Raw genomic sequence first — 17,959 nt, forward strand, 5'->3', positions numbered from 1 at the left:
ATATGAGATACGGTGCGTGTATCTCTGTGGGTGTGTGTGAAGGGGTGTGTATGTGAGAGCATGTGTGTGCTTATAACCTAATTGTACTCGTTGCGGAGCTGCCAAGAGGAAGAAACAAGGATTATTTCGCCATGGGGAAAGCTTGGGCTATACCAAGAAATCTCTCTCAATGCACTTGGTGGATTCTGTTTCCCAGGATACGGGGCCTGCCAGGCTTTGTAAGGACAGCACCAGCGCTCCCACCACCCTCCACCCCACCCTGCACACTCTCCTCAGCCAGATGAACATTCAGGCTGCTCTGAAATAGTCCTCTGCCCTCTCGTTCCTGCAACGGTTTTTGTTCCTATGGATCCTTAATCAGGTTCCTTTCTACATGGCTCTTCCATCAAAACTTCTGAACCACACTGGAAACCCTCATTGACCAGGAAGCCAGCCACTCACAGGTCATCTTTTGCATGTCTTTTAGGCATTATTTATTTTATAAATTATCTGAGGTGTGATGGTAAACTTTTTCTAAAAAGAATCCAGTGGTCTTCTTGCTTCCTCTACTGTTTTCTCAGGCGGCCGTCTGTTACGCTCGATGCTTTCAGGAAGGGCCTTTAAAGGTTCCTCCCAAAACATGAGGTGCTCAGCTGTGGGTCTGCGGGGGAGATGGGTGGAAGGGGAGGGAAAGTGGTAATGCTTCCTCGTCCTGTGAGGACCAGAGAGCAGAGGAGAGCAGAGCCTAGGGCAGGACAGAGGAAACAGACAGGCTTCGCTGGACTCTGCCGATGAGGTTTACGTTGCTGCGGGCTTGCATTGTCGTTCAAGGTGTTCTGAATTTCAGCAATTTAAACATACTCATTTCACGATGTCCTCCAGGGCCAAAAATGGCTTTTGGACTCTTGGCTGTTTTGGATTATCTGTGTCTCTTTTATATGAGGAGGGGCATTTAATGATCAGGGCCTAGTCAAGGTGGCTTTGAATGTAGCAGCAGCCTGAGCCAGCTCAAGGAGAAAGGGGAAACTTCTCATAGGAAACAAGGATGTTTCAGGAAGATAGGAGTGTCCTTGGGGTCCCATGCAGGCCGGGTACCAGAAAGGGCAAAGCCGTTAGCAACCAAGGCAGCCGTCTTCCCAGCCTCTGGGGGTGGGAGCACACAGGGCCTCGGGCTGCTCCCCTCTGCTGTCTTTTGCCCTCCTTCTTCTCCAGAGGTATAGGCACCTAAATTGTCTGAGTTTACAGGTGCTCTGAATTACAATTCCAGCTTCCCAGGACAGAGAATTTGGCTCAGCTTGGTGAGGTGTCCACCGCTGGTCCAATCAGCCGTGGCTGAGATGGGGGGTGAGTGATGGTGTGTAAACATGGCTGTGGATGTGGTATCTGAGGGAAGAGGCAGCTCTCAGAGAAAGCTGGTCACTGTGGGCTGGACAGATGTCCCAGATGTGTCTACTAGAGCTGTTCGTATTTTGTGTGTAACCTATGTATCCTTTTCCTTTCTCTCTTAATATCTGTATTAGTCATTGTTTCTCCTCTATGCTGGAAGTTCATGGAGACCAGGGACATAGTCTACCCAGCTCTATAAACCAGCAGATTGCCTCATACAATGTCCTGCATCTTATGAGGATTGAAGTCGAGAATATAAGTGGGATATTTAACATTTTCTCAAACTTGTGCTTTACCAAGTTTAGGTATACTTTGTTCTGTTTGAGGACTTAGAATCAATAAAATTTTAAGAGACTTATGATGAACAGAATGAGACTTGTCCGTAATCCAAAGGTAAAATAACATTAAGAAGGATATTTTATTAATTTAATAAAATTAAAGAGGGTTCCTTTGATATTAACCTGGGGGAAAGGGGGCAGTTATTAGTAGAAGGGACTTTTCAAGATTTCTTCTGGTGGCCAGATTCATGGACCCAAATAAGAGCTTGAAGAAATTAAGTCGTGGAGTAATTAAGAGACATGCCTAGGGGGCAGCTGTTGGCAGAGCTGAGACACAAATGATTCCTCTGCTCAGATCCCTGGCTCCAGCCTTTGGTCTGCCCCTAGTGAGCTGCTGATGCACACGTGATTGTGCTGTGTGGTAGACACAATGTTCACAGGCAAGAAAATGACCTTTGGGACTGCTGACCTTTCCAATTCCATTCATCCAGCAAGCAATTGGAGCTCCATTTTTAGAAAAGAGACAATGCAAATACTTGCAACTTTTCTTACTGGGTTGTTTTGTGCTTGGCATTAGCAATATTATATCACTGAAGTTTACCGAAATTATTTGACCTTTAAATATTTGTTCCCTAAACCCACTTAAAAGAGCAAGATACTGGAGGGGTGAGCTAAGGTCCGTGTAACTGAGAATAAACTGGTGGTGTTGCTAATGGCTATTTTTTTGTCATTGAGTTGTCATCTGGCAAGTTGCTTGTGTCTTAAAAATCTTGGTTTTGAATTCTAGTTTTTGAATTGTAGTCTTGGGATGTTGACCCTGTTGAAGAGTATGAATACTTCTGTGATTCCATGGAAGGTAAATTTAGATTCATTTAGACTTAAGTCAGATCACATCCCTTGAAGCATAACTATATATAGCAAAGGCTGATATCAAACCCTTCACTGATAAGGCAGGTGTCTGCCCTGTCCCCCAACACCACTCCAGTGTCTGTGACCCCCTAGCACACAACCCTTGGGAACTGACACTTCTCACTCCTTGCATTACCCAGCTCACCTACATGACCCCGGTGGTGTTTGCTGAGCAGTCATAATGAAGATACCTGCCCCTTCCCTGTCCCCGTGGCAGGCTGGAAAGCCACAGATAGGCTTCAAAGCAGCAAGAGGCAGCAGAGGAGCCTCACTCATGTTGTCACTAGCTCCTGGTGTCTTAGGCTCTCTCCATCCTTGCCCCGCTGGTCCAGGCCTAGGTGCTTCCCACTGATTCTCATGTTTGGCCCCATTGATAAGAGCCAGAGATGTTGCTGTCTATATTCAGGCAATTTTAAAGCCTGTGAAGAGTGATTCAGGCTAGTCTCCTTGACAGGAGATAGTGAGAGAGATAGTGTGACCTTGGGATGGGGTGTTGTGTGGGGTGCTGACCTTGGGGGTATCCAGAGGAGGAATGTTGCGCAGCCTGTGGGCTCAGGCAGCAGAATGGGAAGATGAAACAGAGAGGGCACAGCGACTCTCCCTGATCACGTCTCCATATCTTTTACACCCTATCATCTGCATCTTGAGGAGGTGAGGAAGGGCCTGAGATGTCATAGAGTCCAGGAACCACCCACGCCCATGCTGTGTCTTATCTCTTTCATCCCTGTGATGGAATATTTCCAAAGGTGGGCACCTCATTACCTTCCAAGGCACACCCTTCTGCCTCTGGATATGACAGCTAGAAAGTTCTGTCAAAGTAGAAATAACCTCCATGTCCAAGAGTAGAGGAGTGGTTGAATGTGGAATAGCATAAGGATATTGTACAATTGCTGAAAATTACATTTTCAAAGAATTTCAAAATGTTATAGAAAGATACTCAAAATATTAAGTAATGTAAACTGGGAATAAAACTGTGTGCAGTAGACCTATGTGAGCATATGTGTTTATATCAACATATTTGCATTGAAAACACTAAGACCATCTACTGGTAGTTGATTTACAGTTGATTTTGTTGTGGCAGACACTACTAAGGGCCACTAAAAACTCATTCTCTTCTCCCTTGCCAGCCTCCCACTATATAGGCTGGAAAAGCTGGATGTTCCTTTTCCAGTCTTCCTTGTGGCTAGAATTGGCCACATAACCCAGTATGGCCAATGAGATACGTATACGAAGACATCTGAGAAATTGTTTCCTTTTCTGAAAAAGGACAGCAGCATTGAGGAAAAGATCCTCTTTGCTACATCCCCTTATCATCACCCTCCTCCCTTGCTTTGAAAGCTGATTTGCGTTGTTAGAGCTTCAGCAGCCATCTTCTGACCATGAGGCAACAGTTGGAGGATGAAACCAGAACTCTGAGGGTGGTGGGGGGAAAAGATTGGAAAAAGCCTGAGGCCTTAACCATGGGCTACTTCTAGGCTTTTTTTTTTTTTAAGTAATGGAATTTTTTTTGTTGTTTAAGCCATTATTAATCAGATTTTCTGTTACTTCCAGTTAAACAAATCCTACTGGATACATTTGTTTTATTCATTATACATTATTCCAGTTTCTTCCTGATTTCACTCCTCAGAGCCATTCAATACAAGCCCAAGCTCTTTCACATGGCAGCATTTTAGATACGTGTAGAGAATTCTCACTTCTCCCCTGGTGCTTCTCTTCTCCAGCTACGCGGCACTGTTCCTGCCTTATGTGGTTTGGGGTTCCCTTATCACACTGGTCATTCATTTTCTGCACACGCTCCAGTTTGCTTTCTTCTTAATGTACAGCAGGCAGACCTGAAATTGACATTCCGGGGGCCTGACCAGAAAGAATGAACCTGATTGCCTGCTCCCTCCTTTGCATACTGCTTTTCTACTAGAAGAGCTTCAGTCCCATCTGCTTTTGGAGTCTGAGTCAAACCCCTGACTCTTTTCCAAGTGCTTTGTACCAATAGTTTTTATTTATTTATTTCCCTATCTATCATCTCAAGTGCAGGGCATTCCCTTCATTCTTATTGTTTCCTCTTATTAAATTCAGGTTGGTATTCTAGCTTCTTGAGACTTGTGGGTTCTAATTATGTATTTGCTGTTCCTTTCAGCTTCCTGTCCTCTACAGATTTGATAAGCATGCCTCCTGTGTCTTCATTTCAACTCTTTGATAACAAGTGAACCCAGACGTCAGTTGACGTCACCCTGTCCTTTGAGATCGAAAGAAAATCAGCTCAAGCCCCCATCACACATCCTGTGGGAAGTCAGATGCCCTCCCAAAGATCTTTGCAAACTCCCAGCACTTTGGTGGTCACTTGCGTTTCCACATTTTTCCTCCTGCTGGCCTTGGGCTCACCCACATCCCACCTCTGTGGCTGCTCTGTCCTCTCAGGTTCATGCCGACCAGGTCCTTTCCCAGATTTCTTTCAAGAAACAAAACATTTAGGAGTGCGGCAGATTTTGTGCAAGACTTGCAGAGATGGTGTGTGTGTGTGTGTGTGTGTGTGTGTGTGTGTGTGTGTGTTGGGGGGTTCCTGTACAGAATAGGTACTCAGACAGATTTAATAGATCTCTTCTTTCTGTCCTTGAAAGTCCCTCAGTAACACCAACACTACTAGGACCTTCTTCCTGGTCTCTTTTCCCCAAGTGCTCCTCAAACTACCCAGAGAATCAAGACCCTAGGATTTCATTAACAGCCCTTGTTCTGGCCAGGGTTGGTGGAGGAGAGTGGGGCATGGGGAGAATTAAGGGCAGACCCTGGGCAAATTTGTGAGGAGTCAAAGTTTGTTTAAGATGTTCCCCATACCTCCTTTTAAATTAAAATTTAAGAATATATTTTATTTAACCTAAAGCAACCAAAATATTATTTCACCTTGTATTATGGGCTAAATTGTGTTCCCCCCAAATTCATGTTGAAACCCTAACCCCCCGTACTCAGAATGTGACCGTATTTGGAGATAGGGTCTTTACAGAGGTAATCAAGTTAAAATGATCATTAAGGTGGCTCTGATCACCAAGGTGGGTCATCAAGGACACCTGACTGGTGTCCTTATAAGAAGAAGAGATTTGGACACACAAGAGAGACATCAGGGATGTTTAAGCACCAAGAAAAGACCATGTGAAGAGGGAGCAAGTGGGCAGCCATCTGCAAGCCAAAGAGAGAAGCCTCAGAGGAAACAAACTCTGCTGGCACCTTGATCTCGGACTTCTAGCCTCCAGAACTATAAGAAAATAAATTTCTGTTGTTTAACCCACCCAGTCTATGATATTTTTTTGTGGCAGTGCTAGCAAACTAATGCGCCATGTTACTAACATAAAAATTATTAAGGAGTGTAGTGGGTTGTAAGGTGGTTCCCCAGAATTTATGTTCACATCCTAATCCCTGGAACCCGCGAATGTGACCTTATCTGGAAAAAGGGTCTTTGCAGATGTAATTAAGTTAAGGATCTCGAAATAAAATCATTGGGATTATCTGGGTGGGCCCTAAATCCAATGACAAGTGTCCTTATAAGAGACAGAAGAGGAGGACAGAGACACAGAGGAGAAAGCCATGTGAGTACAGAGGCAGAGATCAGGGATGCAGCCACAAGCCAAGGAATGCTCAAGCCTTCTAAGGGAGCATGGCTCTGCTAACACCTAGATTTTGGATTTCTGGCTCCAGAGCTGTGAGAGAATAAGTTTCTGTTGTTTTAAACCACCAAACCTGTGGTGATTTGTTATAGCAGTTCTAGGAAACGAATATAAGGAGGTGCTTTATGTTCTTTTTTCATACTTTGAAATGTGTTACGTATTTTATATTCCAGCACAGCTCAATTCAGAGTAGACAAGTTCATGCTAGTTGATTTGGAAGGTGATCCCAGATAGCCAGAGTGAGGGAAGGGATAGAGGCACAGGGAAGGGGGCCAAGATGCCTTCTCAAGCTGGCCACTCCTACCCCCACCTTTCCTTTTGTAGCTTGTATTTTAGTCTTGTGCCCATGACCGTCAGCACCTTCCTGTTAGAAGCTGACTTCCAGGTCTCCCACTTATGCTGAAGTCTGCTTCCAGGGCAGGGACTCTTTCATCTACCTGGAAACTCCAAACTTCCTGTGCAGCCCCTCTCAGGGTGCTGGTGCCCAAAGCTGGGTGGAGTGACTAGTATACTGTGAAGTTTCTCTAGTGATGTTCCCATTAGCAAGGAATCCACATCCACACTTCCCCATATCTTGCTTCCATAGCAAAGTACCAATTTCTGTTGGCTTAAACAACAGAAATTTATTGTCTCAAATCTGAAATCAAGGTGTTGGCAGTGTTGGTTTCTCCCAAGGGCTCTGAGAGAAGGATTCATTCCAGGCTTCTCTCCTTGCCTTATAGATGGTTGTCTTCTCCTTATGTGTCTACCCTCTATGAGTATTTGTCTCTGTCCAAGTTTTTCCTTTTTATAAGGACACCATTTATATTAGGTTATGGCCACCTTGATGACCTCACTTTAACTTTTACCTCTATACAGACCCTATCTCCAAATAAGGTCACATTCTGAGGTACTGGGGGTTAAGACTCCTACGTATCCTTTTTGGGGGGACACAATTCAGTTCATAACATCTCCTTTGATGTTTCACCTCATTATCAAACCCAGTGTCCCTGGATTTTACCTAGCATCTATGGGTCATTTTCTCTAAATCTAAATTTAATTTCCTGATTTCTAAATATTATATATGTATTATTGTTCTGCGAGTTTAAAAGTTTTATTCAGGGTCTTACTGGAGACTATAGCCCAGGAGGCAGCCTCTTAGTAACTCTGAGAGAAATGTTCTAAAGAGGTGGGAGGAGAAGCCAGTTTATATGTTTTTTTGTGGTTTTTTTGGCTAGGGAATATGTGCAATCAAGCATACATCATGGTTAAAGATTACTGCTAGTCACAAAGAATGGACATCTCAAGTTAATGATTTTAGTGCTTTTTTATGTATGGGAAAATGCAAGAGTCTGGGTTCATTAAAATTCTTCCTGAAATATACATCTAAACTATCTAAGAGGACTGCTTGTCCAAAGCACACAGCATCCTGTTAATGTCTTTTTGTAGTTGTTGTTTTGGCTTTTTTTCCCCCTATTTTTTTGTTTCCTTGTTTTTCCCCCATATATATTTTAATACAATTTTTAAAGGTTACACTCCATTTATAGTTATTACAAAATATTGGCTATATTGCTTGTGTTGTACAATACATCCTTTTAGCCTGTCTTACACCCAATAGTTTGTACCTCCCACTCCCCAACCCCTATACTGCCCCTCCCCCCTCACTGATAACCACTAGCTTGTCCTCTATATCTGTGAGTCTGTTTCTTTTTTGTTATATTCACTAGTTGGTTGTATTTTTTAGATGCCACATATCATATAACTGATATCATACAGTATTTGTCGTTCTCTGTCTGACTTATTTCACTTAGCATAAGACTGTCCGAGTCCATCCATATTGCTGCAAATGGCAAAATTTCATTCTTTTTTATGACTGAGTAGTATTCCATTGTGTGTGCATCTGTGTGTGTGTATGTGTGTATGCACACATCTATCTATCTATCTCACATCTTCTTAAGTCAGTCATCTGTTAATGGAAACTTAGGTTGCTTCCATATCTTGGCTATTGTAAATAGTGCTGCTATGAACATTGGGGTGCATGTATCTTTTTGAATTAGTGTGTTGTTTGTTTTTTTTTTATACCCAGGAGTAGAATTACTGGGTCATATGGTAGTTCTATTTTTAGTTTTTTGAGAAACCTCCATACTGTTTTCTACAGTGGCTGCACCAATATACATTCCAGCCAACAGTGTACAAGGGTTCCCTGTTCTCCACATCCTCACCAACGTTTGTTATTTGCGTTCTTTTTGATGAGAGCCATTCTGACAGGTGTGAATTGATGTCCTCACTGTGGTTTTTATTTCAATTTCCCCAGTGATTAGCAATGTTGAACATCTTTACATGTGCCTGTTGGCCATCTGCATTTCCTCTTTGGAAAAAATGTCTGTTCAAGTATGGAGGTTCCTTAAAAAACTAAAAATAGAACTATCATATGACCCAGCAATCCCACTACTGGGCACATACCCTGAGAAAACCATAATTCAAAAAGAGTCATGTACCACAATGTTCATTGCAGCTCTATTTACAATAGCCAGGACATGGAAGCAACCTAAGTGTCCATTGACAGATGAATAGATAAAGAAGATGTGGCACATATATACAATGGAATATTACTCAGCCATAAAAAGAAATGAAATTGAGTTATTTGTAGTGAGGTGGATGGACCTAGAGTCCGTCATACAGAGTGAAGTAAGTCAGAAGGAGAAAAACAAATACCATATGCTAACACATATATATGGAATCTTAAAAAAAAAAAAAAAGGTTCTGAAGAACCTAGGGGCAGGACAGGAATAAAGACGCAGACGTAGAGAATGGACTTGAGGACACGGGGAGGGGGAAGGGTAAGCTGGGACGAAGTGAGAGAGTAGCATTGACATATATACACTACCAAATGTCAAATAGATAGCTAGTGGGAAGCAGCTGCATAGCACAGGGAGATCAGCTAGGTGCTTTGTGACCACCTAGAGGGGTGGGATAGGGAGTGTGGGAGGGAGACGCAAGAGGGAGGGGATATGGGGATATATGTATACATATAGCGGATTCACTTTGTTATACAGCAGAAACTAACACACCACTGTAAAGCAATTATACTCCAGTAAAGATGTTTAAAAAAAATGTCTGTTCAGTTCTTCTGCCCATTTTTAAAAATTGTTATTTATTTATTTTTGGCTGCGTTGGGTCTTCGTTGCTGCACACGGGCTTTCTCTAGTTGTGGTGAGTGGGGACTACTCTTCATTGTGGTGCACAGGTTTCTCATTGCAGTGGCTTCTCTTGTTTCGGAGCACAGGCTCTAGGCGTGAGGGCTTCAGTAGCTGTGGCAGGCGGGCTCAGTAGTTGTGGCCCATGGGCCTAGTTGCTCTGTGGCATGTGGGGTCTTCCTGGACCAGGGCTCGAACCTGTGTCCCCTGCATTGGCAGGCAGATTCTTAACCACTGCGCCACCAGGGGAGTCCCCTTCTGCCCATTTTTTAATAGAGGTGTTTGATTTTTTGATGTTGAGTTGTATGAACTGTTTATATATGTTGGGTAAGAGAAAAATAATATTTGTTTTAAAGTATTGTAAGGGTTAAAAGTGATAACATATGAGAACATGCTATACAATATGAGCTGGTGTTATTAGTATTTCTCACCACCACCCCTGCCCTTCATACCCCCTGATCAAGGGATTGAACAGTGCCAGCTGGACTGTGGAATCTGTCACCAGCAGTAAAATAGCCAAGGGTAGGTAGTATGACATAAATCTGAGACAAAATTTGAAATTTTTCAAAAGGAACTCTACCAAGAATCAAAATAAGACAAAGCAAAACACAAAATCCTAGAAACAGATGAGTGTGTAAAATACCTGTCATGATTTTAATATAGGAAGGATGACCCTAGACTGGCTTGGCTGGGGTGTGGCTTATAAAGTGGCACATTCCAGCCCTTTCTCTCACCACCCCACCCATCATAGCAGGAGTCCCTGGCTGAGCTAATGGCCCAAAATAAGCCCAGTTCTCCAATCCTGCGATTTGATTCATGGCTTCTTCACCGAAGGGACTCACCTTAGTGTGAATTGGCTCACTCCTCACTTCCTCTCCCCGACCTGGGCAGACCCCTTAGAGCCTCATGGTCCAGCCCAAGGGGCTCCCTCAGAGCCTACTCTGTATGGACCTACTCTGTCTAGGATATTTTTTTGGGTGAATGGGAAAAACAAAATCTTATTTTCTTAGTCACTGCTAAGTCTTAACTCACCAGTTTTGTTGAAAATATGCTTTCATAAACTCTCTAGAGTGGGGAGGCAGGAGACATGGTTGAGTACTAATAGATGTTTGGTGGTCAGTCTTCTAATAAAAGTGTTGGGGGAAATTACTGCCATGATTTTATTTAGTTATTTTTATTGAGATGAAATTTATATAACATAAAATTAACCATATTAAATTGAACAATTCGACGACACTTAGTACATCCACCATGTTTTACAGCCACCACGTCTGTCTAGTTCAGAAACATTTCATTCCCCTAAAAGGAAGCCTCATACTCAGCAAGCAGCCACTCCCATTACCCTCTCCCTCCAGCCTCTGGCAGCCACCAATCCTTTCTGTCTCTATGGATCTACCTATTCTGGATATTTCATATAAGTGGGATCATACCATTTGTGGCCTTTCATGTCTTTTTTTTTCACTTAGCATAATGTTTTCAAGATTCATCCATGTTGTAGCTTGTATCGGTATTTCATTCTTTTTTAACGGCTGAGTAATATTTCACTGTATGAATATACCACCATGACGTTATTTTGCTAAGTGGAATATGCAAACTGAGCACCAGAACTGACTTCTTCTGTAGTTTTAGAAGCTGTGTGGAGAAAGAGAATGAAGAGAAAGTGAAATGGTGACTTATAGAGAAAATTTTTGAGAGAAATTACAGTTGTTTAAAAAAGAGTTTTATGAAGGTTTCAGTGTGTGGTGTAAGATGGAAATCTTTTCTGTCTTCCTGTGAAATCGTCATTGAAATTGACGTCACTAGTGTTTGTGGCCCTAGATCTATTATTTTTTTCTGACATGACAGATTGTTAAGTGCAACCTCATGGTATGATCAGGGCAAGAGTTGAGGCTGCTGAAGCCAGTCCCAGGTGGTCTGGTTACCTGGGTTCAACTGCTTTGAGTTAGAATCTGACTTTCCCCTGGAAGGTGACTAACGGTTTAGCATCTCAGTAGAGTCGGTATAGATGGTGATTCTGCCACAACCTGCATCCAGCCTGCTTGAAAACTAAGCCCAATTTTGGCTTATCAAGATATAAGTTTGCTGCCAAAGAAAAAAAAATTTGACCGTGAAATGAGTCAGCTGATCTCTAAATTGAATTTTCATTTTAATCCTGTGTAATTGCGCCTTTTCTCCCCACCCTCAGCTCCAATATATTGTAAACGACCAAGTTGGTGGGGCTATCTGATAAGGCTTTGTACGAGGAAGGATCTTCGCTGAAAACCTTGGGCTGCTTCACCTCCTTCCTTGAGATGGGTTAGAGAAGAAAGAACTGACTTTCTTATTTAGATTTGCTCATGGGGAAGTTCACTGTAGCACAAAAGCAGAAACCTTTGGCCAACATGAAGTTTTCTTAATCTGATTAGGTGCCTGGCATTCAGAATCGTTTAGTGCCTATTGTACAAAATGAATAAAAATGTGCTGAACGTCAGCCGCTTACTAGAAAAAATAAAATTATAAATTACTAGGCAAATACATCACAAGAAATAAGGCTGTTTCCTTTTGGGGAACCTAGAAACCTATGATTCAGAGTGCTGAGCCCAGAGACTCGTTCAAATCTGAAGAACCCGTAACAACAGATTACAGACAGGTCAGAACCCAGAAAATGGAGTCTGCCCTTCCCCAGATTCCTCGTCTGCTCTGATGTCTACCACATCTGGAACGCTCCAGTTTTGACAATGTTTTTATAGGATTGGCTCGAAAGGCAATAACCTTACAACATTTGACTTTTACTAGCCAAACTATTCCATCTAGAATATATAAAAAGACATGGGAAGCTGCATCCAACCCCACCTTCCCAACCCTAATTTCCTTCCTTTCTACTCAGTTAATAGGTCTCAAGAGGTTGCTTTAAGACAGTATGTTCAGAAGCTCTCAATTTTGTGCATTCTGTTTGAAACTTTTTCTCTCCTGATCCACAATATCACATTGTCACCAAAAAAAGCAGCAATTAAAATAAGGCTACGGCTTTTCTTTAAAAAGAAAGAGGAATTATATCTCAATAGAAAAAAACAAAACAAAACAACCAATCACCTCTGTACAAAGTTCAGTTCAGTTCACATAGGACTCCTTTCCTTGTTGCGATAGTGTATTACCAATGAAAATCTGTCCTTGCCACTTAAAAAAAAAGAGGATTGAGGTGGGAGCAAGGTTGGGGCAGAGAGAGGCATGTGGGCTTGGAACTTAAGTGAAGACACGTGTGTGTGGCTGATACGGACCTAGAGAGAGTCAGGGTGGGGTCCACCCCACACATTCCCGTCTCTCCCTTCCAGGGCCATCCATCTCTGAGCGATGGAGAAGAGACATGAATGCCTGTCGTGAAGCTCCTGGGAATCACACCTAAAGGGCCATCTTGGACTTGATATTGGTTAAATATTGATGTTGATTTTCCAGAATCATTCTTTGTAGAAGCTCTCTCCCAGATGCTATATATTTGCTCCATCATGTCCTTAGGTCTTTGTTCAAATGTCATCACCACAGAGAATTCCATCCCTCCCAGCTCCTTGGCCCCTCCATTTTTTTTAAAAAAATTGAAGTATAGTTGATTTACAATATTAGATTAGTTTCAGGTGTACAGCATTGTGTTCTAGTATTTTTACAGACTGTACTCCATTAAAAGTTATTATAAGATAATGGCTATAATTCCTTGTGCTGTACAGTATATCCTTGTTGCTTGTGTATTTTACACATAGTAGTTTGTATCTCTTAATCCCATAACCCTAATTTTCCTTCTCCCCCATTCCCTTTCCCTTTTGATAACCACGAGCTTGTTTTCTATATCTAGAGTCTGTTTCTCTGTTTCAGTTTTGCATATACATTCATTTGTATTGTTTTTTTAGATTCTGCCTATAAGTGATACTATACAGAATTTGTCTTTCTCTGACTTCTTTCACTAAGCATAATGTTCTCTAGGTACAGAGAAGATTTTAACAGCAACACCTAGATGGTGGATTTTTTTTTTTTTAATGAAAGATTCTTTAAATTCTATAGTGCTTTACAGTTTTCAACAGTTTCACACACATTGTTTCATTTAATCCCATAATAACCCTTTTTTCCCCTTACCCCTATATTTCCCCTTACCCCTATATTGCCCCTTCCCCCTCCTTCTCCCCACTGGTAACCTCTAGTTTGTTCTCTATATCTGTGAGTCTGTTTCTTTTATGTTATATTCACTAGTTTATTGTATTTTTTAGATTCCACATATAAATGATGTCATATAGTATTTGTCTTTCTCTGTCTGACTTGGTTCACTTAGCATGTCTTCCAAGTCCATCCATGTTGCCACAAATGGCAAAATTTCATTCTTTTTTATGGCTGAATATTATTCCATGTATATATATACCACATCTTCTTTATCCATTCATTTGTTGATGGACACTTAGGTTGCTTCCATACCTTGGCTATTGTAAATAATGCTACTGTGAACATTGGGGTACATACATCTTTTCGAATTAGGCTTGTTTGTTTATTTTTTCGGGTGTATACCCAGGAGTGGAATTACTGGGTCATATGGTTGTTCTATTTTTAGTTTTTTTGAGAAACCTCCATACTGTTTTCCACAGTGGCTGCACCAATTTACATTCCTACCAAAAGTGTACGAGGGTTTCCTTTTCTCCATATCCTCACCAACAGTTGTTATTGCCTGGCACCTCCCTTTGCTCTGCGTTATCTTTTACTTATTTATTATATCTCTTTCTCACATAGAATATAGGCTCCCTGAGGGCAGGGAGTTTTGCCTTTTTTGTTCACTGCCATATCCTCATCACCTAATTGTTGCCTGACATACAGTATACACTAAATAAGCATTTGTACAATGACTAGATAAATGAATGAATGTCCTCCTAAAGCTCCTTTCCTTGGGAGGAAGGACATATCTTCCTATCATCAGCACATTTTAAGGAGGTTATCATCTAGGGCCTGTAAGGTACTTTACTTATTTCTGTAACCACGCCAGGCAGTGCTTTTAAAACATATTTCTTTTCTGGATGAAAGTAACAAAAAATATAGGAAACTCATTTAATCATTTAGCAGTCCTTCAATGAACGATGACTTGATTTTATTTTCTATCCTGATAGATCTTTATGATTCTTACACTGTTACAGAACAAATTAGAACAGAGCCCTCAGTTTTACAATTTACAAGATTTAACAGTGTGCCCTTTCTCCATCCTGATTTTCCCCCGAGGAACTGGGGAGGTGGATATGTGCTCCCACGTGGGCACCCCCATGACTCTGACATCATCCTCACCCCCTGTAGCTTCAGGGAACCACAATACACCTTTTCCAAACCTCTGTATTCCCAGTTCAGACTTCCCATTTCCAGATGCTATCTGGGAAGCACATAGATCTTTCTCCCCACCTCTGTAGCTCCTGACTGTGATGCAGAAACTAAATGAAGCTGAAAGATTGTCCCTAAACCAAGAAATGGAGCTTGTCATTTTCAACACCTTAATTCTTGAACAGTAGAAACATATTGTATTGCAGCCTGTTACCTGGGACTCATTGTATGGGAATCGTGTCCCAAATAGCTGGATGGACTAACACTTTAGTCTATTACCCAGGTAATAGTCCTGTCTCCTGGTAAGTCCATTATAATGGGCTTTCTCTGTTTTGGACTCCCTCTGCTTGCTCCCTCTCCCAGGCCTGGCTAACAGAAGCCGGAGTCCCCATTTTATGAGGCTTCCTGATTTTTATTCCTTTTAAGTGTTCTTCAGGGGGGAGAGCTTTATAGGGAGATGAAATTTATGTGGTATCAGCAGAATCCAGCCCCAGATGCCTCCACGCTGAGAGAATTCTATCAGGCAGGTGCTGTGATGTATCTGCTTCACTTAGGGTCTGATAAATCGCAGATGTCTTAACCTCTGCAACCATCAGCAAGAAGTCCGGATACGATCTTCACTCGGGATTCCTGAACTCATCTTCTCAAAATCTTATAAAACTGCCCAACCCTCAGTACACTAAGCCAGCCAAATTAAGTAAACGGGGAAAAAGAAAACTCCTTATAAGCACATTATTTTCTACATGAAAGCTCACTCTTCCTGTGAATTTTCTTAAAAGTTCCCCCCTGACATAATATGCCTGGCAGCTATGTCAGGAAGAGAAGATAGGGAAAATCCTCGCTCTCGGTGCATTCGCTAAGTGTTAGAAAGAAACTCTCAGAACCCAGCTTTCAGACAGCATTACCAGTTGGCTCCCTCTGACAATTCTGCAGCTCCTGCGGACCCATAACAAAGCGGGTGGGCTTCTTGGGTGCTGATGTTGCTGCAATGGGAACACTAGACCTTCTGTGTCCTGTGCTAGTTGCCCAGCAGCCACGCCGCGTTGACGACGGAGACAGCCCAAGGCGGTTCCCTGTCCATCACCCATCCGCTCGGCGGCAGGTGGGAGCTGATTGGACTAGGAGAGGCCCCGCCCTTAGGGCTACTCTATACGCAACAGCGTTTACCCAAGAGATCCAGAGATGGAGACAAGCCAGACCAATCAAAGCCTTTTTCTCTCAGGATTTGAATATAAAGCATAGCCAGAGAGTAAGGCTCTGGGTAAGTGAACAAATCTGAGAAGTGGAGACGGAGTGCTCAGAGCTGCGGGAGTCCTGGAATAGGAACCAAAGAACTTACAAGATTGAACCGACAAAGATAATCTGGTGTCCAGAGCTGCACTGTATTCCGGTACAGGGCTGTATTCGCAAAACAAGAATAGCAAACGCCCCTACAGCACTTGTGTGCCAGGCGCCTTTCTGAGCACTTTACATGTATTACGTCTTTAAATCCTCACAACGATCCTGAGATCAATGCTTTTGTCACTCTCTCTTTACAAGGAAGAAACTGAGACACAGATTAGGATTAGGAATTTGCCTAAAACCACACAGTTGATAAATGCCTGGAGGAGGATTTGAGGCTTGCTTTCTGACTCTGGAACCCATGCTTTTCACCATTCCACAAGCTATCAGTCAGTCCCTGGAGGCTCGTTTCACAATTTTTTCCTATTGCAGAGGTACTACATACATGTTAACAGACAACATTCTTTGATTGCAAGTAAAGAAACTGATTCTACTAACTTGAACCAAAGGGAATTTGTTCGAAGGGAATGAGGTAGCTCAGAGAATGTAAGAAAACACCTAAGACTCAGGCTTGTGCCTCACTGAAGCCAGAGTAGCTCGGAGCTCTTGGACCAAACAGATGATTTGGTCTATCTGGACCAAATAGACACTGCCGCAGTGGGGTGAAGGAGCCTTTATATATGCTTCTGTTCTTGCAAATCCCAGGGAGAGAGGCCCACTGGTCTAGCCTGAGTCCCATACCCATTCGTTGACTCAGTGGATGGTCCCTCCAAGACCACACACATTTGGGGAGCAGAGATTTCCCAGAAGGAAATCGGGCAGACATCGTCCCCTGGAAGGAGAATGGATGCTGTGTAGGCAAAACCAAAACATGTCCACTACAGGATTCACTATAGTGGTGAAGAAGCTTAAAATTAAGGACATGAAAATTCTTCAAAATGCTACCATCCAGAGATAATCAACTTGTAACATTTTGGTCAGTATTTTTCCAGTCTCTTAATTCCCATGTGAAATTTTATACAAATGGTCATCACTTGTGCCCACCTCCCTCTCTTAATCTCAATCTCTCTCCCTCTCTCTCTCTTTCCCAGGACCTCACAAATGCTGCTTATCTCTCTTAAGTCCTTCCTCATCACTTCCTCTAACTCAGTGTTTCTCCAAAGATCTGTGAGGAAGAGCCAGTTGGTTTTTGGCTTTGTTTTTTTCAATTTCCAATCTGTCCTGACTCATTTTTTTATAAAAATTTACAATAAAATTAATTACCACAGAAACTAAAGTTTTAAGAACAGATACGTAGAGTACGTTCCCCAATTTTCTATAATTAGATTCAACAGACATAAAATTACTTTGGCCAAATGTTATAAAAGTTTCTAAATGTTTACTCTCAATTTCTGTACTTACCCAGGGAAGACTGTTAACAAATAGACTTAGTGGACACTTTGAGTAACTTTGTTCTGGGTAACTCCGACCCTTTCTTTGTTTCTTTTTTTTCCGACCCTTTCTTTAATTCTCAGCTAAGACATCACTTCTTCCAGGAAGTCTTCCTGACAACCTTCCTCCAACCCACATCTGGCTGGCTGGCCTCATAGAATTCTGTGTGTCCCCCTGTCAAAGCATTCACCAATCAAGCTGTGTTCTAAATGAATCTGTCCTAGTGGGTTAGAGGTGCTTCTGGTTATCTCTGAATGTCAACCTCTCACAAAAGTTCAGGGTTCCAGGTCATGGAAGCAACCTAAATGCCCATCGACAGACGAATGGATAAAGAAGATGTGGTACATATATACAATGGAATATTACTCAGCCATGAAAAGGAACGAAATTGGGACATTTGTTGAGACGTGGATGGATCTAGAGACTGTCATACAGAGTGAAGTAAGTCAGAATGAGAAAAACAAATATTCTATATTAATGCATGTATGTGGAACCTAGAAAAATGGTACAGATGAACCGGCTTGCAGGGCAGAAATAGAGGCACACATGT

Source organism: Balaenoptera musculus, chromosome 7, assembly GCF_009873245.2.
Source record: "Balaenoptera musculus isolate JJ_BM4_2016_0621 chromosome 7, mBalMus1.pri.v3, whole genome shotgun sequence".
Lineage (NCBI taxonomy): Eukaryota > Metazoa > Chordata > Mammalia > Artiodactyla > Balaenopteridae > Balaenoptera > Balaenoptera musculus.